Here is a 26,954-nt window from a genome sequence, read left to right as displayed (position 1 = left end):
GAAGGTCATTGATCCAGAGAAGTCCTGTGATAAGGAACAGACGGTAGAGGTTGTATCACTAGAGTGTCTGTTCCAGGAGGACTAAGGCGGCACCTGAGCATCGAGAACCACAAGATCAAAAGCAGTTGTCGATCCCCTGTTCCCTTTTATTGTTTTTCTCCACTTCCCATCCCCTCTCCCTCAAATTATTTTTCCCCCCTTCTCATTCTTCTTCGTCTTCTCCTAATATGGACTTGCCTCAAGAGACTGTGATCCGGATTTTCCTGTTGACCATGATGTTGACCAGAGCAGTCTGTTCCGGCGAGAGTACCATGGAGTTCGAGAGAGGTTCTGGAATGGGTTCTGATGACAGAAATGGAGGCGTAGTTTTCCGAGAACAACATAATCAACAAGCAAAGGCGAGTATCAGAAAACGATCCGATAGCATTGACCATAGAAGGAATTGTGAAGGATTGTTAGCTGAAGAAAACTGCATCTGTCGGCTTTGTAACAATGTCATTGGAGGATGGGTGCATAAAGAAATGCCAATCCAGTTTTAATATCCATATGGACCGGCATCCCTTGAGTGACTATCACTCTTTAGTGGGTAGTGTGTTAAATAAAACAGATTGTTGGGTATGCTCTCAAGTACCTCAAGGTCATAGCAAATCAGGGCTAGTACCATTTCCTTTAACGATAGGGGAGGTACTTGAGTTAAGTGGTGGGAGACCGGTGGACAGGAGGTTTAATATCTCCAGTCCTCCTAGTTTGAAGCTCCACCAATACCATGTGGATAGGTCCCTATTATGTTTCAACATCTCCAATCCCCGAAAGCCGGGAAATTAGGAAGTGTCATGGAGTAACCAAACCATGACCTTTTCGCATAGAGCAGATAGAATGCCTACAGATACAGAGCTTGTACGCCACATAGCCAGTAGAGGAAAATCTTTCCGGTATAGGTATACCTTAGGAAATAGGATTACTAGAGTTGGAGAGGTATCACCAGGATACTGTGCACATATCATACAACCTGATACGTGTACTAAGCAGATGGAAGAATTAGGGTTAGGAGATTTCACATGGAAGGTGTGTAATATGGTTATGTCCTACTCCGTCCCATATGTTCTCCCCGATGATGCATATTTCATATGCGGGAGAAAGGCGTATAAGTGGCTTGCCCCAAACTCTGAAGGATTGTGTTATATTGGAAAAGTACTGCCCGAAGTAATGACTGTGTCACATGACAAAATGAAAGACATACACCGTGGTTCCCAAGCTCCTTATACTCACACCCATTACGAGCACGTTGTTAAAAGGCACCTGATAGAGAAGACAGAGCATCCGGCCTCTGATATGATCAGTGAATCCACTGGGATTCAATTCTTAATCGCGTTAGATTTCACCCGCACCGCTAGAGGAGTGCTGAATTATAAATACATATCGGCGCTCGCAAATTTGTTAGATAATATCACTGAAATGTATGATGACACGTTTAGGTATACTGGAAGGGAACTTCAGGCTTACAAAACAGAACTAGTCCAGCATAGAATGGTTCTTAATTACCTCACAGCAGTGACAGGCGGATATTGTGTCACACTGGCAACACAATACGGCGTGAAATGTTGCACATATATTACGAATAGCACCGAGGATCCGGTCGAGGTCATAGACCAAAAGATGGACGATATTCTCCAACTGAAGTGGGAATTTCGCAGGAGACACAATCTCACTCTTGCTGCTGTAGGTAATGAGCTGACTGGTTGGGTGTCATGGTTGAACCCGCGAAATTGGTTTTCTGGTTTAGGAGACTGGGCTCAAGGAGTCATAATGGATGTTGGGAAGTTTCTCCTATGTATCTTAGGTGTTATCATAACGATTGGTTTGATATTTAGATGCGGTCAGGCTTTAATGAGGTGCAATCATCGTACTAGGGTAATGAGTTTAAGGAGTGAGGAAACTGTAATTCCAATGGACTTGATTTATGACCCAAATGTAGAAACAATGATGTGATGAAAATGCGATTTCTACGGTCCGTTTCTTTCACCTGTTTTTCCGTTTTCTCCAAGGTAAAAAGACCCACTTGGACGAGGAATTTGATGAGCCGATATACAGACAACAGAGGGATTAAAGAAGAAGTTTTGACAACCTGATACACAGATTTTTGATGAACTATGCCATGGATCCCCAGTTTCCCTAGAAATTTTAAAATTACGCTAGCCCAACACTTTTGTAAATCTATGGACATTGACAGCTTTTGCTCGCACCTTATGGGCAAAAGCACAAAGAAGACTGCATTCAACAGACACCAAACAAGACCTCAATCGACGAATGTACATTTACCTGACACAGAATACCACCGCATTTACCGTAATTATGTCTTTTCTTCATTTCTACAACCCTCAGGTAATGACACACATAGTCGATAGGGAATACAGGCACAGATATCAGCAATCACATATCTCCCCCATTCATGTATCATCAACTAAAATGTGCTCCCCCATTTTGTTACAACCAAAGCCGAAAAGAGCTCGGTAAAGTTTGACAGCCCATCCACAGACCCGTACCACGGGATAAGAAGGAATTCAAATGTATACTTCGCAATACCTCGAAGCTTGATTTAAAACACGTACGGCACGATGATACATGACCCCCAAGCACGGATTCATACACATATGCTTCTGCTATCTCACTAGGTCATACCCTTTTCCTACCATCTCCTCTCCTCCCTTACCCAACCATGTAAATGTATTAACCCCTAACATATATTTTTCTCTTTTTGAAATGTTTTCAGGAAGTGGCAGTTATTGTTGACTGCCAAAGGGTGGACTGTCAAAGTCAGAAAAATATCTCTATGCACACTACCATATTTTGCACCTCACACAGGTCCCTCCCGTACGTGCGCATACTCACAGTCGCGGGCACCCGCAGGCGCACGGTATGCGTATTTACGGTAGAGTTTATGTGATCGTAGCGTGCGACTCAATCATTACATATTTTCACTATATAATGTATTTTTTAGATCATGGTCCCTTTGATAGATTCTGAAAGTTTGGTTAATATAGAATGTTCATGAACAGAGAAATCCCTCTTTGTTTGATACGAAGGGTCAGACAGGAGTAATACAGTGGTGTTTAGTATCCATCGGAAGAATATTTAATTAGAAATATTCCGGTGTTGGTTTGAAGCAGATCAATCGCTCGTGCGAATAGTTATGGACATAAGAAGTTTATGAACATTTACTGTATTTGCACTTTATTACCCATGCGGCGGGAAACCCAGTTTCCCTCCCACCTGAGCTGTTGGAAATAGTCACAGCCCACCTGTATGAATCAACCTATGACCTTTTGTTATAATGCGAGGAGGAATTCCTGTGTCCAATGAACAATGAGATTGTAGGGACCATTGAATTGCATTGTGTGTGGGGCATAAATAGAAGGGCCGATCACATCCAGCTCTTACTCTTCAACGGTTATCATTGCTGAAAATCGGGAGCTGGATGTCCAGAGGCGCATGCGATCGTTAACTTTGTGCGTAAGTTTTTCTCCGTAATCATACTGTTTCTCTCTTGTTATTATGGGCCATATCTTTCTCTCTCTTCTCTTTCTCTCATTTTTCTCTTAAACTTAATTGTATTGTATTTACTGTGTAGTTACCTGGTTAGTTAGTCTATGTTATATTGTAGTGTATGATTTGTATTTGTATTAATTCTTTTGCAAGTATATCATTCAAAATATATATATATTAGGCGTTGGACCCTAAGCCCAGGTATCTGTGTATTTCTTATAGAGTTAAGTATTCTCAGAGCGTCGGTGACGCTCAAACTGCTTTTAAGCTAGTAAGGTTATACTGTGTTACATTTACACCATATCACTACACAAAGGGTTTACTGCATAATACACGGTTTATGGTTTAGATATAAAGGTTTTACATTGTGAGCATATGCGCCGCTGGTGATCTCCTCGTGGTCTCGAGCGGTCGCATCGCTATAGCGAATCATTACGGTATTCGGCAGCCAATAGCGTGCCTGCCAGTGATCTCTTGGCCGTGAGCGAACGTAAACGCTTGAGCGTCTCGACCACGGCTAAGCGATTGTTACGCAACGTGCGTACCCTTACGGTACTTCATACGTAGTTAGCGTACAGTGTTCTTAGACCTCATTAATGGTATTATATACGATAAATATTTAGCTTTATCATCCCCATGGTCCTTACGGAGTTCCCAGCATCCACTAGGACGTTAGAGAAATAATATTGGTAGAAGCCTTTGATTTACTTGGTGGCACACTGACTCAGAGGTGTATCCATCTGTTTACCTCATGGATAGACAATGCAAGCAGTAATGGCAATGCGAAAGCTAGGAGAAACAGATACGCTTGGTTCTTGGTGGTGGAGTAAGCCAAATAAGTGTAGTGGCCAAATGTCTAACAAATCAAAAATGTTTAATCTTACACAGAGAAGATTTCAACATAGGTAAAATATTGAATCTAAAGCTTCTCCACGTAAGATGAAACGTATTAGGAACAGAACAGATCAGCATGTGCCCTAGGCAGAGGCATACATAGGCTTTGGGTTTCGAAAAAAAGGACACATGTTGCTAGACCGTTTTGACTAATAGTCATTACTCTTCTCCAATGTGTCCAGAAACTTGCTTGTGAGGACACTGAACCTTCCACACACTTTGCAGTCTTCGTGCTTCATACAAGAGCAGGAGAACATCGACCAATTTCTTGCCCAGCTAAGAGGAGCTAAAACTGTGACCAGGTGTTCAGGACAGAGACCGATTAAAGCCCCTTATAATTACAGTTGAACAGTAATCTTCTTGTGTAGTGAAATCTCCTGTTACAGGATGAGTATCCCTTATCCAAAATGCTTGGGACCAGAAGTATTTTGGATATCGTATTTTTCCGTATTTTGGAATAATTGCATACCATAATGAGATATCATGGGGATGGGGCCTAAGTCTAAGCACATAATCCATTTATGTTTCATATACACCTTATACACACAGCCTGAAGGTCATTTAATACAATATTTTTTATAACTGTGTATTAAACAAAGTTTGGGTACATTGAGCCATCAAAAAACAAAGGTTTCACAATCTCACTCAAAAAATTCCGTATTTCAGAATATTACGTATTTCGGAATATTTGGATATGGGATACTCAACCTGTATTGGTAACTGTATTATAGTCATGTGCATTCTGTAAATACAGACATATATATTTTGAATTAAAATAAAAGTTCTATTGTATCTTACCAGAGGTTTCCCTAAAGCTAATCAATAACACCGATATCACCACAAGAACATTTTCAAAATCTAAATAAAGTTTAAATATAAAATATCTCCTAGGAGACAATCTAACATGTGTTGAACAATACAGAAGAGGTGACAGAAATACATAGGACTGCTTGAACACTTTACAAACCAGTGCATAAAATTTTAATGGACTAAGAAATCAGACACTTATGTTACAGATAACAATTAGCAGCAAATAAAGCTACTAAATGAAGTCAAATGCATTTCTCCTGATGCCAAATACCACTAACTGTACACAATACTCCAAGTAGCCTTGGTCATAGTGTTCTCCAGAATTAAGCAAATCCCACTGCGCCATTTCAAGAGCCTCTTGACAACATGCACAATCTTACAATTTAAGACACCAAAATGCAATGTCCAAATGTTGGCTGTATTTATATTTTAGTAGTGAATGACACTGCTATTAATTATAATAGGGAACCTATGATCCACATTGGCCGAAAACACAATATCATTAATTGTATGGCCGATTACTCTGCACACTTTCAACGCAGAAGACACATTAAAGATTATTTCTAGACTGTAAGCAGTGTTAAGAGGCGCAGCTACTTGCACGCTGCACTCTTTTTCCCCAGAATGTCTGAAGGACTCTATCCCAGATAAGCTGATGACCCACTGCCTTTCTAGGCCAACTCCTCATGTGGTTACTGCTGGAAAGGAAAAAAAAAACAAAAAAAAAATCTATGGCGTAAATGTCCAACAACCATCACCTAAATGACATTTCTCGGATGTTTAATGACTAGCAACCAAATATAGGATTTACTGGTAAATCCTTTTCTCGTAGTCCACATTAGTACCATGGGGTAAAGACTGGTCCACTAGGAGCCATTGGCACTTTAAGAAATCAATAGTGTGCACTGGCTCCTCCCTCTATGCCCCGCCTACCAGACAGTCTAGAAACTGTGCCCGAGGGGACGGACATATCCTGAGGATGGATGTAACAGAACAGTGGTGAGATTCGAACCAGCACACACATACAAGAGGAAAGCCATGCTAACCAAAACTGAACAGGAACAGCAACAGCTGAACAAACAATACTTAAAGTAACTGTGCAGAAAACCCGAAGCACTGGGCGGGCGCCCAGTATCCTCTACGGACTACAAGAAAAGGATTTACCGGTAGGTAATTAAAATCCTATTTTCTCTTACGTCCTAGAGGATACTGGGGTCCACATTAGTACCATGGGGGATGTACCAAAGCTCCCAAACCGTGTGGGAGAGTGCTGAGGTTGCTGCAGAACTGATTGACCAAACTGAAAGTCCTCAGAGGCCAAAGTATCGAACTTGTAAAACTAAGCAAACGTGTTCGAAACAGACCAATTAGCTGCTCGGCAGAGCTGTAAAGCCAAGACACCTCAGGCAGCCTCCCAGGAAGAATCCACCGACCTAGTAGAGTGGGCCTGTACTTTAGGAACCGGAAATCCTGTCGTAGAATAAGCCTGCTGGATAGTAAGCCTGATCCAGCGAGCAATAGACTGATTTGAAGCAGGACACCCAATTTTCTTGGGATCATAGAAAATAAACAGCGAGTCAGATTTCCTGTGACGAGCTGTCCGCTGCACATAGATCTCCAAAGCCCTCACAACATCCAAGGACCTTGAGGTAGCAGTGGTGTCCGTAAACACCGGAACCACAATAGGTTGGTTGATATGAGACGCAGACACCTCCTCAGGAAGAAATTGCTGACGAGTTCCGCTCTATCTTCATGAGAAATCAAAAAGGGGCTCTTGTGAGACAACGCCCCCAGTTCCAACACACGCAGTGCTGAAGCCAAGGCCAACCGTGTAACGGTCTTCCGCGTAAGAAACTTTAACGTCAACCTCCTGTAAAGGCTCAAACCATTCTGATTGTAGAAACTGCAACACCACGTTGAGATTCCAAGGTGCCGTGGGAGGCACAAAGGGCAGCTGGATGTGCAGAACACCTTTCAAGAACGTCTGGACCTCAGGGAGGGAAGCCAATTGTTTCTAGAAGAAAATGGACAAGGCCGAAACCTGGACTTTTAAGGAGCCCAAACGTAGGCCCACATCCACCCCTGACTAAAAAAACAAAAAACGTCCCAGTTGAAATTCCACTGCAGGAAATTTCCTGTTTTCACACCGCGAAACATGTTTTTTTCAAATACGGTGGTAATGCTTAGACGACACCCCTTTCCTGGCCTGGATCAGGGTAGGAATAACCTTGTCCGGGATCCAGTTCCGGGCTAAAATCGGACGCTCAACCTCCATGCCGTCAAACGTAGCCGTGGTAAGTCTTGATAAACGAATGGCCCCTGTTGTAGTATATCCTCGCGAAGAGGCAGAGGACATGGGTACTCTAGGAGCATCTCCAGTAGATCCGCGTACCAGGCCCTTCTTGGCCAGTCCAGAGCAATGAAAGTGGCTTGGACCTTTTCCCTTTATATTCTTTTGAGAATTCTTGGGATCAGTGGAAGAGGTGGAAACATGTAAACCATCCGGTAAACCCATGAAGCCACCAGAGCGTCCACCGCCACTGCTTGTGGGTCCCTCGACCTGGAATACCGCGTGAGCTTCTTGTGGAAATGAGAGGCCATCATGTCTATTTGTGGAATTCCCCACCGACGTGTCAAGGACTTGAACTGTAGAAGGGAGTTGTATATGGCCCTTAGCTGCAGAACGTCAATCGGTAGGATGGTTTCCCGACTTGACCATTTTCCTTGGAACTGTTCCCCTTAGGTGACAGCTCCCCAACCTCTTAGGCTTGCGTCTGTGGTTAGCAGAATCCAATTTTGAATCCCGAACCTTCGACCCTCGGTCAGGTGAGAAGGCCGACGCCACCACCGAAGAGAAATCCTGGCTTTTGGCGACAGACGAATCCTATGGTGCATGTGAAGATGCGATCCGGACCATTTGTCCAACAAATCCAGCTGGAAGGGCCTTGCATGAAACCTTCCGTATTGAAGAGCCTCGTAAGAGGCTACCATCTTCCCCACAAGGTGAATGCATAGATGTACAGAGATCCGGGCTGGTTGCAGAACATCCCGCACCATTGACTGGATTACCAATGCCTTTTCCAATGGAAGGAATACCTTCTGTTCCTCCATATCCAGTATCATCCACAGGAACGGAAGCCACCGTGTTGGTTCCAGGTGGGATTTTGGTAGGTTCAAAATCCACCCATAATCCTGGAGTAGTCAGGTTGAGAGGCAATGCTGTCCAACAACCTCTCCCTGGATGGTGCTTTTATCAGCAGGTCGTCCAGGTACGAGTTTAAAATGGGCCTCACCGAACCGTCCGGTTTCGGTACCACAAACAGGTTGGAGTAATAACCCTTGTTTTGTAGGTGAAGTGGAACTGGGACAACGACCCGAGATTGTAACCGTTTCTGAATTGCTGCCTGCAAAGTCATACCTGCTTCTGGAGAAGCTGGTAAGCCTGATTTGAAGAATCTGTGAGGTGGGAGTTCCTGAAACTCCAGTCTGTATCCCTGGGCGATAAGGTCTTTGACCCAGGGATCCTGGCAAGATGTTGCCCACACGAGACTGAAAAACGTAACTGAGCTCTCACCTGTCTGTCTTCCAGGCAGTGCGGTCCACAGTCATGCTGAAGACTCTGAAGAAGCGGACCCGGAGCTCTGTTCCTGAGAACCTGCAGCTGCCGGTTTTCTGGATTTACCTTTATTGATTTTGAAGGCTGTAGAAGAACCTTTGGGTCTGCCTTTACACTTCTCTGTCCGAAAGGACTGCAGAGTTGGAGCAGAGTAGGTTTTCCTAGCTGGGGGTGCTGCGGAAGGAAGGTATGTAGACTTACCTGACGTAGCCTTGGATATCCACGCATCCAATTCATCTCCAAAAAGGGCCTAACCTTTGAACGGTAGGCCTTCCACGCTTTTCCTAGCATCCGCAGTTCAATGGCGCAGCCACAAGCCCCTGCGTGCTGAGACTGCCATAGCAGTTGTGCGTGCGTTAAGCAAACCAATTTCCTTTATGGCTTCCACCATAAAGTTTGCAGAGTCCTGAATATGCTGTAGAAGCAAAATTATCTCCCCCCGGGGTAAGGAATCTAACCCATCTATTAGATTACCAGACCATTTTGCAATGGCCCTAGTGATCCATGCACAAGCAATAGTAGGTCGCTGGGCCACCCTGGCAGCTGTGTATAAGGATTTGAGAGTGGTCTGAATCTTGCGGACAACCGTATCCTTTAAGGATGCTGCCTCAGGAACGTGACAACCTTGAGACCGATGCGTCCACAACCGGTAGGTTTTCCCATTTCTTCCTATCTTCCAAAGGAAAGGGGAAGGAAACAAGCAATCTCTTAGGGATCAGAAACTTTTTGTCAGGAGTTGCCCAAGTTTCCTCAAATAAAGCATTCAATTCCTTTGATGCTGGGAGTGTAGCAGAGGATTTCCTCTTTTCACTAAAAAAAGACTCCTCTTCTACCTCCGCAACTTCGTCAGAAATTTGGAGGACATCCCTAATAGCTTCTGCCAGGGCTTGTATTCCTTGTGACAGGGCTGCATTACCCCCCCCCCCCCACACACACACACACACACACACACACACACACCACTAGCATCCACCTCAACCTCCTCTGCTGTGTCGTCATCAGTATCAGCCTGCATGATTTGGGCCAGAGTACGCTTCTGCGGGCAAAGCGTAAGGGTCTGAGGCGCCGCTAAGGGGACTGGATCTCTATTTATGAGGCCATCCATAGACTGTCTAAAAGTATTGCGCCTCTTTCATTCTGGGCTAATTTCGTAGAAATATTTGATATCATCCCCCTCTATCTAAGACCCCCTGGTACCATTAAGGAACACATGGAGTCAAAGCAGAGGAGCTGTGCTTCCCTGCGACGCTACCAGTGTAAGCTGCAGAGGGAAAGTGGCGTTGGAGAGCTGCTGGATCCACTCATAGTGAAGCCCCGCCCCCGTAATGGCGCGCGGCTTTATGTTTTTTTAACCTGGCCTGAGGTCTTAAATGTGCTTAACGGAGGGTTAGACCCATGTTAAGGCAGTAGCCAGCGTGGGTAAGCATTGTGGGGGGTTCAGCGCCTGCCTCATGGTGGGACACACCAGCCACATGTCCTCTGAGCCTCCCGAAGTGCAGCCTGCATGTCAGCGCTGTGGTCCTACCCTGATGCCGCAATTCTCGCCGGTGACCCGCTAACCGGGACACCGGCGTTGTACTCACATCTTCTTTCTTCTGGCTCTGTTAGGGGTGGCGGCGTCCTGCGGGAGGGTACGCTGCGCCGTGGTGGGGCTTGCGAATGACTCCTTCAGGAGCTCAGTGTCCTGTCAGCAGAGAAACGGGACCATTAACTCTTAAAGGAAGTTGGGCCGTTCTCTCCCCTAAGTCCCACGAGTCAGGCAGACAGGTGCCTGAAAATAACAAACTAGAAAATAAATGCAGAAAACTCTTCAGGAGCATCCCTGAGCAAGACCGGCTCCTCTGGGCACATTTTCTAAACAGAGTCTGGTAGGAGGGCCAAAGAGAGAGGAGCCAGTGCACACTATTGATTACATAAAGTGCCCAAGGCTCGTAGTGGACCCGTCTATACCCCATGGTACAAATGTGGACCCCAGTATCCTCTAGGACGTAAGAAAATGGGTTTTCAAACACTGCCCTCAGTTTTATTAATTTAGCATCAAGAGTATAGATAGAACATTTGTAAAGAATAAACAGCCCGGTGGATGAGCTGCTGTAACTTATTTGAAGCTACATGGTACAGCTAAAGATAGCATGGTTCAGTGTAAAATTATACTAATGTACAGTAAGAAAATAAAAAATGAAAAGTTTATAATTAAGTAAACTAGTTTACACAGTCAGTCATGTGTCTAACAGTACAGCAGAACAATCCGGTTTCTTTTTCTTTCTTTTACAATAATTTTCATTTGATTTATAAGCAGAAGCAAAAAAAGGGTACAGAAAGAAGAGAGGTGGGTAGCATTCGGGGTACATGTTTGGTACATATAATAAATAAATCACTCTCCATGAACGTATTCCACACTGTGAACCAAAATATCTCAGGGCCACAGGAGAGCAGAAAGCCAAAAATTTAACTCGGAATAAAGATAAACACTCTCAAAACCGCGACCCCAGATCAATATACAATTTAGCATGTTACACTGAAATGATATCATAACCAAAATCAAAAAAGGAAAGAAATAAAGCGAGTGAAACAGAAGGAGAAGAGAGGTGGGGTATCAGGTGCATGGCCTTATACTATACTAGAGTCCATTTGGACCATTTCCTCAAAGAGGTTGAAACCGACGGGGAATGTGGATAGATAGGTGTTTCATATAGGTAGTTTTTGTGAACTTTAGTGATAATGAGGCTAAGGGAAGGGATCGAATCTGATTTCCACTGTTGGGCGATGGCTGCTTTTGTGGCATTTAAAATATGGCTCAACAGATATGAGTCGCTATCTGTAAGTAAACTTGGATGGTAATGGAAAAGAGCAATTACCAGTTCAGCAGGAATCTCCTCACCCAATACCTCTGCAATAAACACAAATACTCTTAACCACAGGGGTTGTACCCGTGGACAAGTTCAAAAGATGTGAAACAGAGAGCCTATAAATCCGCAATCCATCCAGCAAAATTTGGAAGAGCTGGGCCAAATCTTGTGTTGTCTTTCTGGAGTAAAATAGGCTCTGTGGCATAATTTATAATACATCTCTGAATGGTTTATACACTTCGAAATCTTGAAGCATAGACCCGAGATATCACTCCAGTCTTCTTCTGAGAGAGGCCTAGCTAGATCGGTTTCCCATTTTATTTGGGCAGGTAGTTTACCTTTTTTGGAGTCTTTAATTAATACAGTGTACCACCATGAGATTCTGCCTCTAGAACTAGGGAGCTGTAATCAGGCAAGTAATAACTTTAGGATAGCAGGGGGAGCTACTTGGCTAGCAGTCTGGCTGCCCAACCAATGTCAAATCTGTAAGTATTTATAAAAGTCATTCTTTGGAATGCCATGTGTCCGTTGCAAGTCATAAAAAGGGATCAAACCCCTCGAGTCGCAAATGTCACGAATTTTCAGCAGGCCCATGGGTTCCCAAGACTGAAGACAAAGGTTGGGAATTAGAGGGGCAATAACTGATAAGGACAATTCCAGCGCGGGCAAGGTGAGTCCCTCACAAGAGGAGATACATTTATGCCACACATGCAGAGTCACCCAAACTGCCCTGCCCGAGCCAGAAAGCACAGAGGAAACCTTCTCCGGTAACCACAGTAGTACCGATAGAGGTATGGAACCTATAAAGAGATTGTTCAATGACCACCCAGGGTTTCGGGTTCACTAGCTAAAACCAATCAGTGAGCTGGCTAAGAAGACAGGCGCTATGTTAAGACTCAAAATCAGGGAAAGCCACACCCCCATCTACTTTGGGCAATAAAAGCACATTTCTAGCAATTTTGGGTCTGGCACCCTTCCACACATAGCAGTTAAGGGTTTTGTTAAATTTGGTGCACAGGCCTTTAGGGAATGGTCTAGGAATAGTACGGAAAAGGTACATGAGTTTGGGTAATATCATTTTGGCAGCTGACACCTGTCCCAGCCAGGAGACTTCATGCGAGAACCATTTCTTAGTTAAGGACTCAAAGGCATGCAAAAGAGGGGTGTAATTACAGTCAATAAGGTCACTGTCATTAGCCAAATGCACTCCCAGATACTTCAACGACCTAGTCTGCCAGGAATATTTATAATTATTTTTCAATACAAGAAGATTTTCATTCGAAATGTTAAAAGACAAAGCCTCAGTCTTTGAAGTATTTAACTTATAATATGTGACTTTAGCGTATTCATCCAAAATAGAGTGTAAATGAGGGAGTGACAGAGCAGGTTAAAGGATACACAATATTATATCATCGGCAAAGAGACTGATTTTATGATCCTGTTTCTTAAAAATCTTCCTGTCAGCAAAGAGCTATTCATCCACTGGTGATAGGAAAATAGCAAATTACACCGCACTTATGACAAAAAACATGCCGCCACAATAGAGACACATAGAATAGTGGGGGGAAAAATCTGCAGCACTCAACTGAAGGAAATTAAGCTTCCTGCAAGTAGTCCAGATTGGGGCACCATAAAGGTATCATAAGGAATAGTAATAACATAATACTCATGCTTAAAAAGGTAAATTAATAAATGCTGCACTTCCACACAATTATTTTCAATCCGTATCGTGACAGATATTTTCATTCTATATGAAAATATTTCAGCTTTGTACTAAAGTTGTAGGGACACTGGAAGCAGAGAGTTAAGGGCCATACACACACACATGCCGATGTTTCAGATTTTGACAATTTCAATGATTAACGACCATCGTCCAAATTGGCTTGCTATGCAGAAAGCAGGAAACCCAGTGATGAACGTCCACGGGGACGCGCTGTTCTTCTTTGGTGCATGCACACTGATCGATATGAACTACAGTATTTATCGTTCATTACGGAGATCATTCATATCGCCCACACACATCGGCAAGTGTGTAGGGCACATTACTCCCTGGACATTTTGGAGTAGTCTTTCACAACTCCTCCAGGGGTATCTTTTTTAGTGCGGAAATCACTATTTGACGATTTCCGCACTTCTGCTCATGCACACATACCGCTACGCGCATACACGAGAAGTTAGTTTGCGATCGCCCATGATTACAATCTAAGTTCCGGAGGGGGGGCGGGGACGTTGCTTTTTGGGGCCGGCATTGCGGCGTTGGGGGGGGGGGGGGGGGGTCTGGACAGTGGAGGCGTGTTCGGACAGTTTGTGAGATAGGTCGCGGCAACTGCGTGATATCACACGCAGCCGCTGTGACCCAAAACATGGTGGCCGTGCGACTGCTTTCGAAGCTAGGCTGCGGAGGCAGGGAGCTACCCTGAACATGTGAGAGCATCATTTAGCGCGCGGGGTGGGGGGTTAGTCCTGGCATGCGATTTCCCGTACTCATGCTGAACAAGGCCCTATGAACCCACAGAAATTATACTTTTTTTTTTTTTTTCAGAAGTTGCATGTTCAGATAATACAATCAGTCTTTTAGCTCCATCTAACAAGTGAAACAAAACCAATATCAAAACAGCAAAATTAGTCTTTTTCCAAGAACTAAATTAAACCCCAAACCTTCACAAAAGTGCAAACAGCAAGATTATATGTTTAGGTTTCAATAAAAAAAATTAAAAAAAATCTGCGCTTGAATGGAGAATGCAATCTTTTTTTTTTTTTTAACCCTGTCTCCCCGCGGCTCAGCACGCCCAAACGGAGCAACAAGTGAATTGCTCCATGGGGCGCCATCTAGTGGTGGCCTTAGAGAGAATCAATGGAATTCACCCCTTAGTTAGATCAATTCTCAGCAAACAAACAAAAACCTTAACAGAATAGTTGAGCCTTCTTCCTCAGTGGGAAACATGGCATCTACATCTCTCAGATTTACTTAAAATCCTTTTAAAACGTAAATAAAAAGTGCAAATTTGTTAGCAGTTGGACAAAACCATGCGGGTAAAGTTGATCGCAGCATCAAATTTGTTAGCAGTTGGGTAAAACCATGTGCACTGCAGGGGGGTGGGGGGGGCAGATATAACATTTGCAGAGAGATAGTTAGATTTGGGTGGGTTATTTTGTTTCTGTGCAGGGTAAATACTGGCTGCTTTATTTCTACACTGCAATTTAGATTTCAGTTTGAACATACCCCACCCACATCTAACTCTCTGCACATGTTATATCTGCCACACCTGCAGTGCAAATGGTTTTGCCCAACTGCTAACAAATTTGATGCTGCGATCAGCTCGGAATTACCCCCATGTGCACTACAGGGGGGGCTGATATAACATGTGCAGAGAGAGTTAGATTTGGGTGGGGTGTGTTCAAACTGAAATCTAAATTGCAGTATAAAAATAAGGCAGCCAGTATCTACCCTGCAGAGAAACAAACCCACCCAAATCAAACTCTCTCTGCAAATGTTATATCTGCCCCCCCTGCAGTGTGCATGGTTTTGCCAAACTGCTAACAAATTTTGTGCTGCGATCAACTCTGAGATACCCCCCTAGTTCATGATGCAGCTTAGGCAGTGACACTGTAGGATGGCATATGAAAAATAAGTTAACAGTCGCAGTCTGAGGATTGGATCTATTTAGATCCCATATAAATAGAGTAGTCTGCAGCATTAGAGCAAATTAGGTAAGTGGGTGGCCGTTTCCTGTTGCCTATAGGTGCAGAATTCACTAACAGAGGCTTTGGATGTAATAATCTAGCTTAACAAAAAGAATACAAAAGGAGAAGAAAGTAAAACGCATACGTCCAACAGCAAGAGCATGTAACTGCCAGTTAAGTAATGTAAGAATTTATTATAGATATTGCTTCACTGTAGAACATTTTATCTTGTAATGCTATTACATGAGTATTGCCATATATGGAGGTATAACTTCCCTAACAGCATGTGTATTGGTAAATTACAAAATATTGTCTCACTGATTTAGCCATCTTGTTAAAGAATAAAGAAATATACTTTTATCCCACTCAAATATTCTCCACAATATGGTACTTCCACTAAAAGGCGACAGAAGTGGACAGTTATCCAGGATCTGGGTGAATGGGCAAGGCCAAGATCAGACACGCTTTGACGTACAGTATGTTTAGAATAAGTCCAACCTGGTAAGCAGTTGATTTACAGACGGACACAATACAGACAGTCATAATCCCGACAGCCATTGACAGTCAAAATACCAACATTCATTATATCGACATGTTCAAAATGCAGACAGTCAGAATACCAATATTTGAAATGCCGACATGGATTTTTTAAGGAATTTTTGCCCAAAACATACTTGTTCATACTTCACCATCCCAGTGAACCTTGACGGGGAATATAATAGTGTGCCAAGCGCAGCGAGGCACTATGCTCGAAGCATGCCAGCGCAGCTAGGCGGCGCAGGTGCTGCGCTGGCAGGGAGCTACTCAGTGGGTGCAAAAGCATCACCGCTGTGTGATGCTTTTGCACCCTTGCGGGGGGAAGGGAGGGGATAGGGCCTGAGATGCAGGGTGGACTAGCCCTGTGCTGGGCGTCCCCCGCATGTCTGAGAATCTGATCGTAGAGGTGCTAAATTTAGCCTGCGTTGTCCGGCCCACCCCCGCCAATGACGTTCTAACGCTGTTGGCACACCCGTCCCGCCCTGCGACCGCCACTGCCTGTCAAACAGGCAGAGGCAATTGCAGCCCTGAGACACCCTCCGCTCCCACCCCTATTTTCTAGATATGCAGCAGCACCGCCCCAAATGGCCGCAGCATGTCACTCATGCTGCAGCTTGGGGGCCGTGAGTGTTCTCACAGGATGCGCAGAACGGGTCCTGCACATCTGTACATACTGTACGAATCAAACCCTCTGACAGCATTATATACACCACTATAATTGTTGTACAGAGCACAGCAACAGTTTTAACAAATCAGTAGTTTCAAATTAATATTTGATCCACCAACACAATGCTTCCACAAAAGCACTACAGTACAGGAAATGTGCTTAGTAATTAGAGATGTAAAAATCTCTGTGTACCAGATTAACTGGACTAATCTAATGAATCCTTCATAGTAAGCCTCAGAAACAAAATGGCTGATATTCCAGTCATAGCAATTTAATTAAACCAATTCCCTATCCGCTTACAAACTAAAAAGGTCCAGTACAAATGTTATATTGGATCATTTTGCAAAGCCTTTGGGTAAGAGACGCTTACATTCAAATGAAAGATTGTGTCAGCTAACTGCAAAACACTAAAATTACTGAGGGGCAGTATTAACGGGTGTGGATCATAGGGTCAACAACACTTCGGTCGACAGTGTCTAGGTCGACCACTATTGGTAAGTCGAAAGTAGGTCAACATGGTTTCTAGGTCAACATGTACAAGGTCAACATGAGTTTTTTTATTTTTTTGGGTGTTTTCTCCATAGAGTGACTGGGAACCCCAATTAGTGCACTGTGTCGCTTCGCACGCCATGCTTCGGGCAAGGTTACCGTTCCAAATTGTACTCCCAAGTGGCTCTAAAGCATGAAAAAGTTCAAAAAATGAAGAAAAAAATAAGAATTTACTCACCGGTAATTCTATTTCTCGTAGTCCGTAGTGGATGCTGGGAACTCCGAAAGGACCATGGGGAATAGCGGGCTCCAAAGGAGGCTGGGGAATAGCGGGCTCCGAAGGAGGCTGGGCACTCTAGAAAGATTTAGGACTACCTGGTGTGCACTGGCTCCTCCCACTATGACCCTCCTCCAAGCCTCAGTTAGGACACTGTGCCCGGACGAGCGTCCACAATAAGGAAGGATTTTGAATCCCGGGTAAGACTCATACCAGCCACACCAATCACACCGTACAACTCGTGATATGAAACCCAGTTAACAGTATGAAACAACTGAGCCTCTCAACAGATGGCTCAACAATAACCCGATTTAGTTAACAATAACTATGTACAAGTATTGCAGATAAACCGCACTTGGGATGGGCGCCCAGCATCCACTACGGACTACGAGAAATAGAATTACCGGTGAGTAAATTCTTATTTTCTCTGACTTCCTAGTGGATGCTGGGAACTCCGAAAGGACCATGGGGATTATACCAAAGCTCCCAAACGGGCGGGAGAGTGCGGATGACTCTGCAGCACCGAATGAGAGAACTCCAGGTCCTCCTCAGCCAGGGTATCAAATTTGTAGAATTTTGCAAACGTGTTTGCCCCTGACCAAGTAGCTGCTCGGCAAAGTTGTAAAGCAGAGACCCCTCGGGCAGCCGCCCAAGATGAGCCCACCTTCCTTGTGGAATGGGCATTCACAGATTTTGGCTGTGGCAGGCCTGCCACAGAATGTGCGAGCTGAATTGTACTACAAATCCAGCGAGCAATAGACTGCTTAGAAGCAGGAGCACCCAGCTTGTTGGGTGCATACAGGATAAACAGCGAGTCAGATTTTCTGACTCCAGCCGTCCTGGAAACATATATTTTCAGGGCCCTGACAACGTCTAGCAACTTGGAGTCCTCCAAATCCTTAGTAGCCGCAGGCACCACAATAGGCTGGTTCAGGTGAAACGCTGACACCACCTTAGGGAGAAATTGGGGACGAGTCCTCAATTCTGCCCTATCCATATGGAAAATCAGATAAGGGCTTTTACATGATAAAGCCGCCAATTCTGACACTCGCCTGGCTGAAGCCAAGGCCAATAACATGACCACTTTCCACGTGAGATATTTCAGATCCACGGTTTTTAGTGGCTCAAACCAATGTGATTTTAAGAAACTCAACATCACGTTGAGATCCCAAGGTGCCACAGGAGGCACAAATGGGGGCTGAATATGCAGCACTCCTTTCACAAATGTCTGAACTTCAGGTACTGAAGCTAGTTCTTTTTGAAAGAAAATCGACAGAGCCGAGATCTGTACTTTAATGGAGCCTAGTTTTAGGCCCATATTCACTCCTGCTTGCAGGAAATGCAGAAATCGACCTAGTTGAAATTCCTCTGTTGGGGCCTTTTTGGCCTCGCACCATGCAACATACTTCCGCCATATGCGGTGATAATGCTTTGCCGTAACATCTTTCCTTGCCTTAATAAGCGTAGGAATGACTTCTTCCGGAATGCCCTTTTCCTTCAGGATCCGGCGTTCAACCGCCATGCCGTCAAACGCAGCCGCGGTAAGTCTTGGAACAGACAGGGCCCCTGCTGTAGCAGGTCTTGTCTGAGCGGCAGAGACCACGGGTCCTCTGAGATCATCTCTTGAAGTTCCGGGTACCACGCTCTTCTTGGCCAATCCGGAACCACGAGAATTGTGTTTACTCCTCGCTTTCTTATTATTCTCAATACCTTCGGTATGAGAGGTAGAGGAGGGAACACATAAACTGACTGGTACACCCACGGTGTCACTAGAGCGTCCACAGCTATCGCCTGAGGGTCTCTTGACCTGGCGCAATACCTCTCTAGTTTTTTGTTTAGGCGGGACGCCATCATGTCCACCTGTGGACGACCCCACTGATTTACAATCATTTGGAAGACTTCTGCATGAAGTCCCCACTCTCCCGGGTGGAGGTCGTGCCTGCTGAGAAAGTCTGCTTCCCAGTTGTCCACTCCCGGGATGAACACTGCTGACAGTGCTAGTACATGATTTTCCGCCCATCGGAGAATTCTTGTGGCTTCTGCCATTGCCATCCTGCTTCTTGTGCCGCCCTGTCGATTCACATGGGCGACTGCCGTGATGTTGTCTGACTGGATCAGCACCGGCTGGTGTAGGAGCAGGGATTTTGCTTGACTTAGGGCATTGTAAATGGCCCTTAGTTCCAGAATATTTATGTGAAGGGAAGTCTCCTGACTTGACCATAGTCCTTGGAAGTTTCTTCCCTTTGTGACTGCCCACCAGCCTCGTAGGCTGGCATCCGTGGTCACCAGGACCCAGTCCTGTATGCCGAATCTGCGGCCCTCCAGAAGATGAGCACTCTGCAGCCACCACAGAAGAGACACCCTGGCTCTTGGGGACAGGGTTATCAAGCGATGCATCTGAAGATGCGATCCGGACCACTTGTCCAACAAGTCCCACTGAAAAATTCTGGCATGGAACCTGTCGAATGGAATTGCTTCGTAAGAAGCTACCATCTTTCCCAGGACCCGCGTGCAGTGATGCACCGATACCTGTTTTGGTTTTAGGAGGTCTCTGACTAGAGAAGACAACTCCCTGGATTTCTCCTCCGGGAGAAACACTTTTTTCTGGACTGTGTCCAGAATCATTCCCAGGAACATTAGACGTGTCGTCGGGACCAGCTGTGACTTTGGGATATTCAGAATCCAGCCGTGCTGGCGCAGCACTTCCTGAGATAGTGCTACTCCCACTAACAACTGTTCCTTGGATCGTGCCTTTATTAGGAGATCGTCCAAGTATGGGATAATTAAAACTCCCTTTTTTCGAAGGAGTATCATCATTTCCGCCATAACCTTGGTAAATACCCTCGGTGCCGTGGAGAGTCCAAACGGCAGCGTCTGGAATTGGTAATGGCAATCATGTACCACAAACCTGAGGTACTCCTGGTGAGGATGGTAAATGGGGACATGCAGGTAAGCATCCTTGATGTCCAGGGATACCATGTAATCCCCCTCCTCCAGGCTTGCAATAACCGCCCTGAGCGATTCCATCTTGAACTTGAATTTTTTTATGTATGTGTTCAAGGATTTCAAATTTAAAATGGGTCTCACCGAACCGTCCGGTTTTGACACCACAAATAGTGTGGAATAGTAACCCCGGCCTTGTTGAAGTAGGGGTACCTTGATTATCACCTGCTGGGAATACAGCTTGTGAATCGCTGTTAGCACCGCCTCCCTGTCTGAGGGAGCAATCGGCAAGGCAGATTTTAGGAACCGGTAGGGTGGAGCAGCCTCGAATTCCAGCTTGTACCCCTGAGATACTATTTGAAGGATCCAGGGATCCACCTGTGAGCGAGCCCACTGATCGCTGAAATTCCATAAGCATCTCCTAGCAGAGATGGACAATTCACTTACTTTAGATGCCAGCCGGCAGATTTCCCGCTGTGCATCTCTCATATATAAGACTGAGTCTTTGATATGGTCAATTGTTAGCAGAATCGTGTCTCTGTCTAGTGTGTCAATATTTTCTGACAGTTTATCCGACCACGCAGCGGCAGCACTGCACATCCATGCTGACGCAATAGCTGGTCTAAGTATAATGCCTGTGTGTGTATATACAGACTTCAGGATCGCCTCCTGCTTTCTATCAGCAGGTTCCTTAAGGGCGGCCGTATCCCGAGACGGTAGTGCCACCTTTTTAGACAAACGTGTGAGCGCTTTATCCACCCTAGGAGGTGTTTCCCAACGTAACCTATCCTCTGGCGGGAAAGGGAACGCCATTAGTACCTTCTTAGGAATTACCAATTTCTTATCAGGGGAAGCCCATGCTTCTTCACACACTTCATTTAATTCATCTGATGGGGGAAAAACTACAGGTAGTTTTTTCTCCCCAAACATAATACCCTTTTTTGTGGTACCTGGATGTAAATCAGAAATATTTAACACCTCTTTCATTGCCTCAATCATGCAGTGAATGGCCTTAATGGGCATTAAATGTGACTCATCGTCGTCGACACTGGTGTCAGTATCCGTGTCGACATCTACTTGTGCCATCTGAGATAGCGGGCGTTTCAGAGCCCCTGATGACTTTTGAGACACCTGGACAGGCACGAGCTGAGAACTCGGCTGTCCCACAGTCGGCATGTCGTCAAATTTCTTATGTAATGAGTCTATACGTGCACTCATTTCTTTCCACTCAGGTGTCTGCCCCCCAGGGGGTGACATCCCTTCTAAAGGCATCTGCTCCGCCTCCACCTCATTATCCTCATCAAACATGTCGACACAGCCGTACCGACACACTCCACACACACAGGGAATGCTCTATATAGAGGACAGGACCCACAAAAGCCCTTTGGGGGGACAGAGTAAGAATATGCCAGCACACACCAGAGCGCTATATAAGGCAGGGACTAACTGAGTTATGTCCCTTATAGCTGCTTTTTAATATAAACTATATACTGCGCCAAATTAAATGCCCCCCCCCTCTCTCTTTTTTACCCTTTTCTGTAGTGTAGTCTGCAGGGGAGAGCCAGGTAGCTTCCTTTCAGCGGAGCTGTGAGGGAAAAATGGCGCCAGTGTGCTGAGGGAGATAGCTCCGCCCCTTTTCCGCGGCCTATTCTCCCGCTTTTTTATGTTATCTGGCAGGGGTATTTACCTCATATATAGCCCCTGGGGCTATATATTGAGGTATTTTTGCCAGCCAAGGTGTTTTTATTGCTGCTTCAGGGCGCCCCCCCCCCAGCGCCCTGCACCCTCAGTGACCGGAGTGTGAAGTGTGAGAGGAGCAATGGCGCACAGCTGCAGTGCTGTGCGCTACTTTGGTGAAGACTGATGTCTTCATGCCGCCGATTTTCCGGACCATCTTCTTGCTTCTGGCTCTGTAAGGGGGACGGCGGCGCGGCTCCGGGACCGAACATCAAGGCTGGGCCTGCGGTCGATCCCTCTGGAGCTAATGGTGTCCAGTAGCCTAAGAAGCCCAATCCGGCTGCAAGCAGGCGAGTTCGCTTCTTCTCCCCTTAGTCCCTCGCTGCAGTGAGCCTGTTGCCAGCAGGTCTCACTGAAAATAAAAAACCTAAGACTATCTTTCTTCTAAGAGCTCAGGAGAGCCCCTAGTGTGCATCCAACCTCGGCCGGGCACAAAATCTAACTGAGGCTTGGAGGAGGGTCATAGTGGGAGGAGCCAGTGCACACCAGGTAGTCCTAAATCTTTCTAGAGTGCCCAGCCTCCTTCGGAGCCCGCTATTCCCCAGCCTCCTTCGGAGCCCGCTATTCCCCATGGTCCTTTCGGAGTTCCCAGCATCCACTAGGACGTCAGAGAAAATTGAAAAACTCATGTCGACCTAAAGACCAGATACCGTATTAACCACTTGCCTGGCGTAATCGTTTCTGATACGAATGCAGCCAGGAGTATGTTACCTGGCTTTGTCGTATCACATATGACGGTGCTGCTCTGATGTGTCCCCCTTTGCATGGAGGAGATCCACCTGCTGCAGCGGCCCCCTTGGAGTGACGTGGTCATCTCTGACACTCCCGAAACCGTGCTCCAGAATGCCTTGCGATGGGCAATCCGGCGTGGAAAACATGCTGGGAGGGAAAAATAGTTCCCTTTGACAGCATGTGCTGAGATCAGTATCAGCAGGGGGGGGGGAGTGATGATCAGTCGTCGTCCCCATCACTCACGCTCTGCAAAATGACTTTATAGTGACACATAGGGAGGGGGAGCCCATTGACACCGGGGGGTGAGGATTGGTGCTGTTCCCAGGGATCTATTACCAGTGAGGGCATTATTTTGCCACTGAGGGATTTTCTACCTGGGGGCCTACTGACACAGGGGTTGGGGTGGTGTGTAAACCATCCCCTAAGTATGTATTTTTTGATAGAAAATATTTAAATATATTTAAAAAACATATTTTAAAAAACTTTACTAAAATAAAAATCAATTTTGGAGCAAAAATTAATCAGTTTAAGTGGTTAACAGAGATCTTTTTTAATTTTCAGTTCACTTAAGGATTTAAAGACCTTGAAAATCATTTGAGAGCGCAAAGCTTTAAGAGTATAGCCAAAAACAATAAGTTTGAACAGGATGCGATGTGTATTTTTCAGCTTCTAATATCAGACCTGATACTTGCCCTTTATCCCTGTCACTGTGGAGTAGTGAACAGAGAGTTCGTGGAAACTAGCAAGGCAACTCCGCTGGCACACCTACCCTTAGGTCTAGGAGAATGTGGATATGGCTTTGCACAAGTGTTTATATGGTTGGGTTGATCATGGGCACTTTTACCGATTGTGCTTTTGAAAATCTTAAGGTATGCAATGGTTGCTGCTCATATACAAATCAAATGGGGTCCAAAAACACTTAGATAAACTAAAAATCCAAAGCAACCCCACCACGACCCTGTAATGGAAGGTTGGGTGCACCACGTTTTAAACAAAGGGCGGCATGGTGGCACAGGGTCTCACCTGCGGCAATGGGTACAACTCAAAGTGTGTGTGATTATGTAAAGAACATTATTGGTGCTGTATGTTAGGTTGACATTTATCATGTCTTCTAGGTTCCAGTAGTCATGTGATGTGCAGTTCCAGCACGGGTGTCTGAGGAGCCGCAGTCCAGTATGTATTGTTTCCCTATGTCCAACCTCTACCCTAACCCTAATCTCCCTGCAGCCCAACCCAACCCCACCACCTTCCCCTTGCACCCCAACCACACCCCTCTCCCCATCTGTAGCAACTAACCGTTTGCACATCCCTCCCAACATCGTAAGGCTGACATGTGGGACTCATCGCCCGGCCTGTGAAAAAAGGGGCATGGCTTCATGGTGATGCAGAGATCATAAGCCACACGCCCCGTTTTCATCACTGAGGGGGCATGCCCAGCGCTCTGTCTCCGGTGAATAGACGCTGTGCGCATGCACGCAGTGTTTATTTGCCACTGTTATGCTGAGCAGGGCAGCGAGTGACATTGACCTCCTTACTGTGATAGCCCTGCTAGGCCGATGACCAGATAAGGCCAGGTGATTATTTTATTTTGTTTTTGGCATTATGACTTATTTTGAAACTGGTGAGGGAGGAGGGGGGCAATGGTTAGTAAATTTTGCTGGAGGGGGGTTGGTGCTGCTTTGGCAGTCGTTAGGTCCAAACATGAAGGGAGCAGTGACATGATAGGGGGCGGCTGGTAATGGTGTGCCTAGGGGCGGCCTGACCCCTAAATTCACTCCAGGATTAATATTGACAGCACACTATTGCTCTATAGCAGGCATGGCCAACCTGTGGCTCTCCAGCTGTTGTAAAACTGCACAAAATAGCAAAAATTTGGCACGGCATCATGCTGGGACTTGTAGTTTTGCAACAGCTGGAGAGCCACAGGTTGGCCATACCTGCTCTATAGTCTGCACTATTCACTGGTGTTCAATCTGGATAAACCCTAAAAAACTGGAAACAACTTTACAGCAAATGAGTTGGAAGCCATATAGGCAGATTATACATTGCCTTGTATGGGCTGCAACACCCAGTAGCAGTTTACTGGCTTTGTAGCAGGTGCAGATTAGGCAATACTGAAGGAAGTTTGAAGTGGATGTAGAGATGAGCTTGAGTCTGAAGGCACCTAAAAGTGTTTGTTATCCAGAGCAGCTGAACAGGACGAGCTGCGCCACCTTACCGTAGGACAGTGATTCCCAAACTTGTTTTGAGTCATGGCACCCTAGAATATTAGATTTTTTTTCACAACACCCTTAGGCCAAAAGATTAAGTAAATTGTGTTTATAGGTCATCCTTAGGGTTAGTTATGTGGTGAGGGACAAGATTTGCTTCTGTTTGTCCACATATTTTAGGACTGGTAGCCACAAGCTCTGGTTTTGCCTATTACATTGACTAGGGTGGCCGGGATTTAGGCGTAAAATTGTCCGGGATTCAATCCCAGGATTGGAGATTCTAATCCCAGGGATTTCGGGATTAGAAAATCCCCATGTTTTTTTTAATGCCGGGCAGCATTGAATATTCTCAGGAGGCTCAGACACTGCACAACTTCCTTCTCCAGGCTCCCCCTGCCCCATGCTGTGCACACTGCGCAGTGTGGTGTTAAGTCAGAGGTCACGCTGTACAGTCTGATGCCAGCCTCCCACACTGCTCGGACCGCACCTCGCCACCCACCGCCTGCAGGACGTAAACCCGCCCGCACTCCCACAGGATGGTGAATCGCATAGTGGCGATGCTTTTGTACCTTGCGAGTAGCTCCCTGTCAACACAGCAGCCACGGCCCACCCTCCGAACGGTCCGAACACGCCTTCGTTGTCTGGACCACGACCGCCAAGAGCGTTCTAACACTGTTGGCACGCCCCCTCCCGCCCCGCTACCACCTCTGCCTGTCAATTAGGCAGAGGCGATCGCAGCCCTGAGATACTGATAGAATCTCACTGGGCTCCCACGGTGCGCATGTGCAGTGTGCCGCATCGCACGCACACTCCACAAAGTAATTCAGACTGCGATCGCTGCCACTGCAGTGATGCAGTCTGAATTATCCCCCAAGACCTTTATTTTGGTATACGATGTGCCCTGCTCAGACAACGGCATCATAGAAATAAGTCATCCTTATATATTTATGTATAAAACGGGATGCAGTTAAAATGCCAGCTGTCAGTATACCGGCGTTAAGGAGACAGACGCCGAAATCCCAACACCGCCCGCTATACCCTCTTGGTTGGTGGGTCAATGCCACCAACCAAATGGCAAGAAAACTTGTTGCTAGCAGAGTCACTGCCTCACTGCCAGAATTCCAGCAGACGGGATGCTGGCATCCCATCTGCCGGTATATCATACCAAACCCGTATAAAAAAGAAGGCTGAAGAGGGGCGTGGCTTGCCAACTAATCCAGGCAGAAGTGTGGAACTGGGGCTCCTGCCTTGATTGCCTCAAAGCCCCTCTCCTACTGCCTTTATCTTGACCTGGGGTGCCCTCCTTACCTACTGGGGTCCCCCCGCACTGGGTGCTGTTGTCCGCGGAGCCGGCAGACGCCTCCTGCGTCTGTGCGGGTTGCGGCCTGGCAGTCCAGAGGAAGCCGGGACCTTCACTGCCTCCTTCGGTGACCGGGACCCGGGCCGCAGACATCCCTTCCTCCTTCCCCGCGCTGACACCACTGCGGGGATCCCCTGCCCTGCTGGCGCTAGAGAAGGTGAGTGCGGCTGGCAACTCCATCCCTCCCAGAGACTCCCGCCGCTGCCCGCGAGTGAGGGAAAGACCCGCTGACGGCCTCGCCGCTGCTCGGCGCTCGGACGGGAGTTCCATCTGCTGCATCCCTCCTGCTGGTCGGCGTGGCTGGCGGGTCTCCGAAGCACAGCGCACCCGCATGGGAGCCGGGGCTCTCTACACCAGCTGCCGGGAGTGCACAGGAGCGTGGAGAAATCTGAAGGTGCAGGGCTGTGACAGCCTATTTCTTCACTGTCCCTGGCTGTATTTTATCATATGTTTCTAGGCTGATTGGGGCTGTATGCCATCAGGGGTATTAGGGGATACACTGGACTGCCTGCAACCCTCTATATTTATCCTGGGGTGTGTACCCCACGCATATGGTTTATTGCACCACCCTCTGTCCTGGCCCGCATTATATCCCTGCCTGAGCCC

The 26,954-nt window shown here is 46.2% G+C and overlaps 1 protein-coding gene across 2 annotated transcripts in view; it reads right to left on the bottom strand.

Moving 5' to 3' along the window:
- TAOK3 (TAO kinase 3) overlaps positions 1–26,954 on the bottom strand; it is a 498,025-nt gene that overhangs the window by 410,898 nt on the left and 60,173 nt on the right. The window lies entirely within an intron of this gene.

Source organism: Pseudophryne corroboree, chromosome 1 (genome assembly GCF_028390025.1).
Source record: "Pseudophryne corroboree isolate aPseCor3 chromosome 1, aPseCor3.hap2, whole genome shotgun sequence".
NCBI classification, from domain to species: domain Eukaryota; kingdom Metazoa; phylum Chordata; class Amphibia; order Anura; family Myobatrachidae; genus Pseudophryne; species Pseudophryne corroboree.
This window is presented reverse-complemented; position numbering and strand designations above follow the sequence as displayed.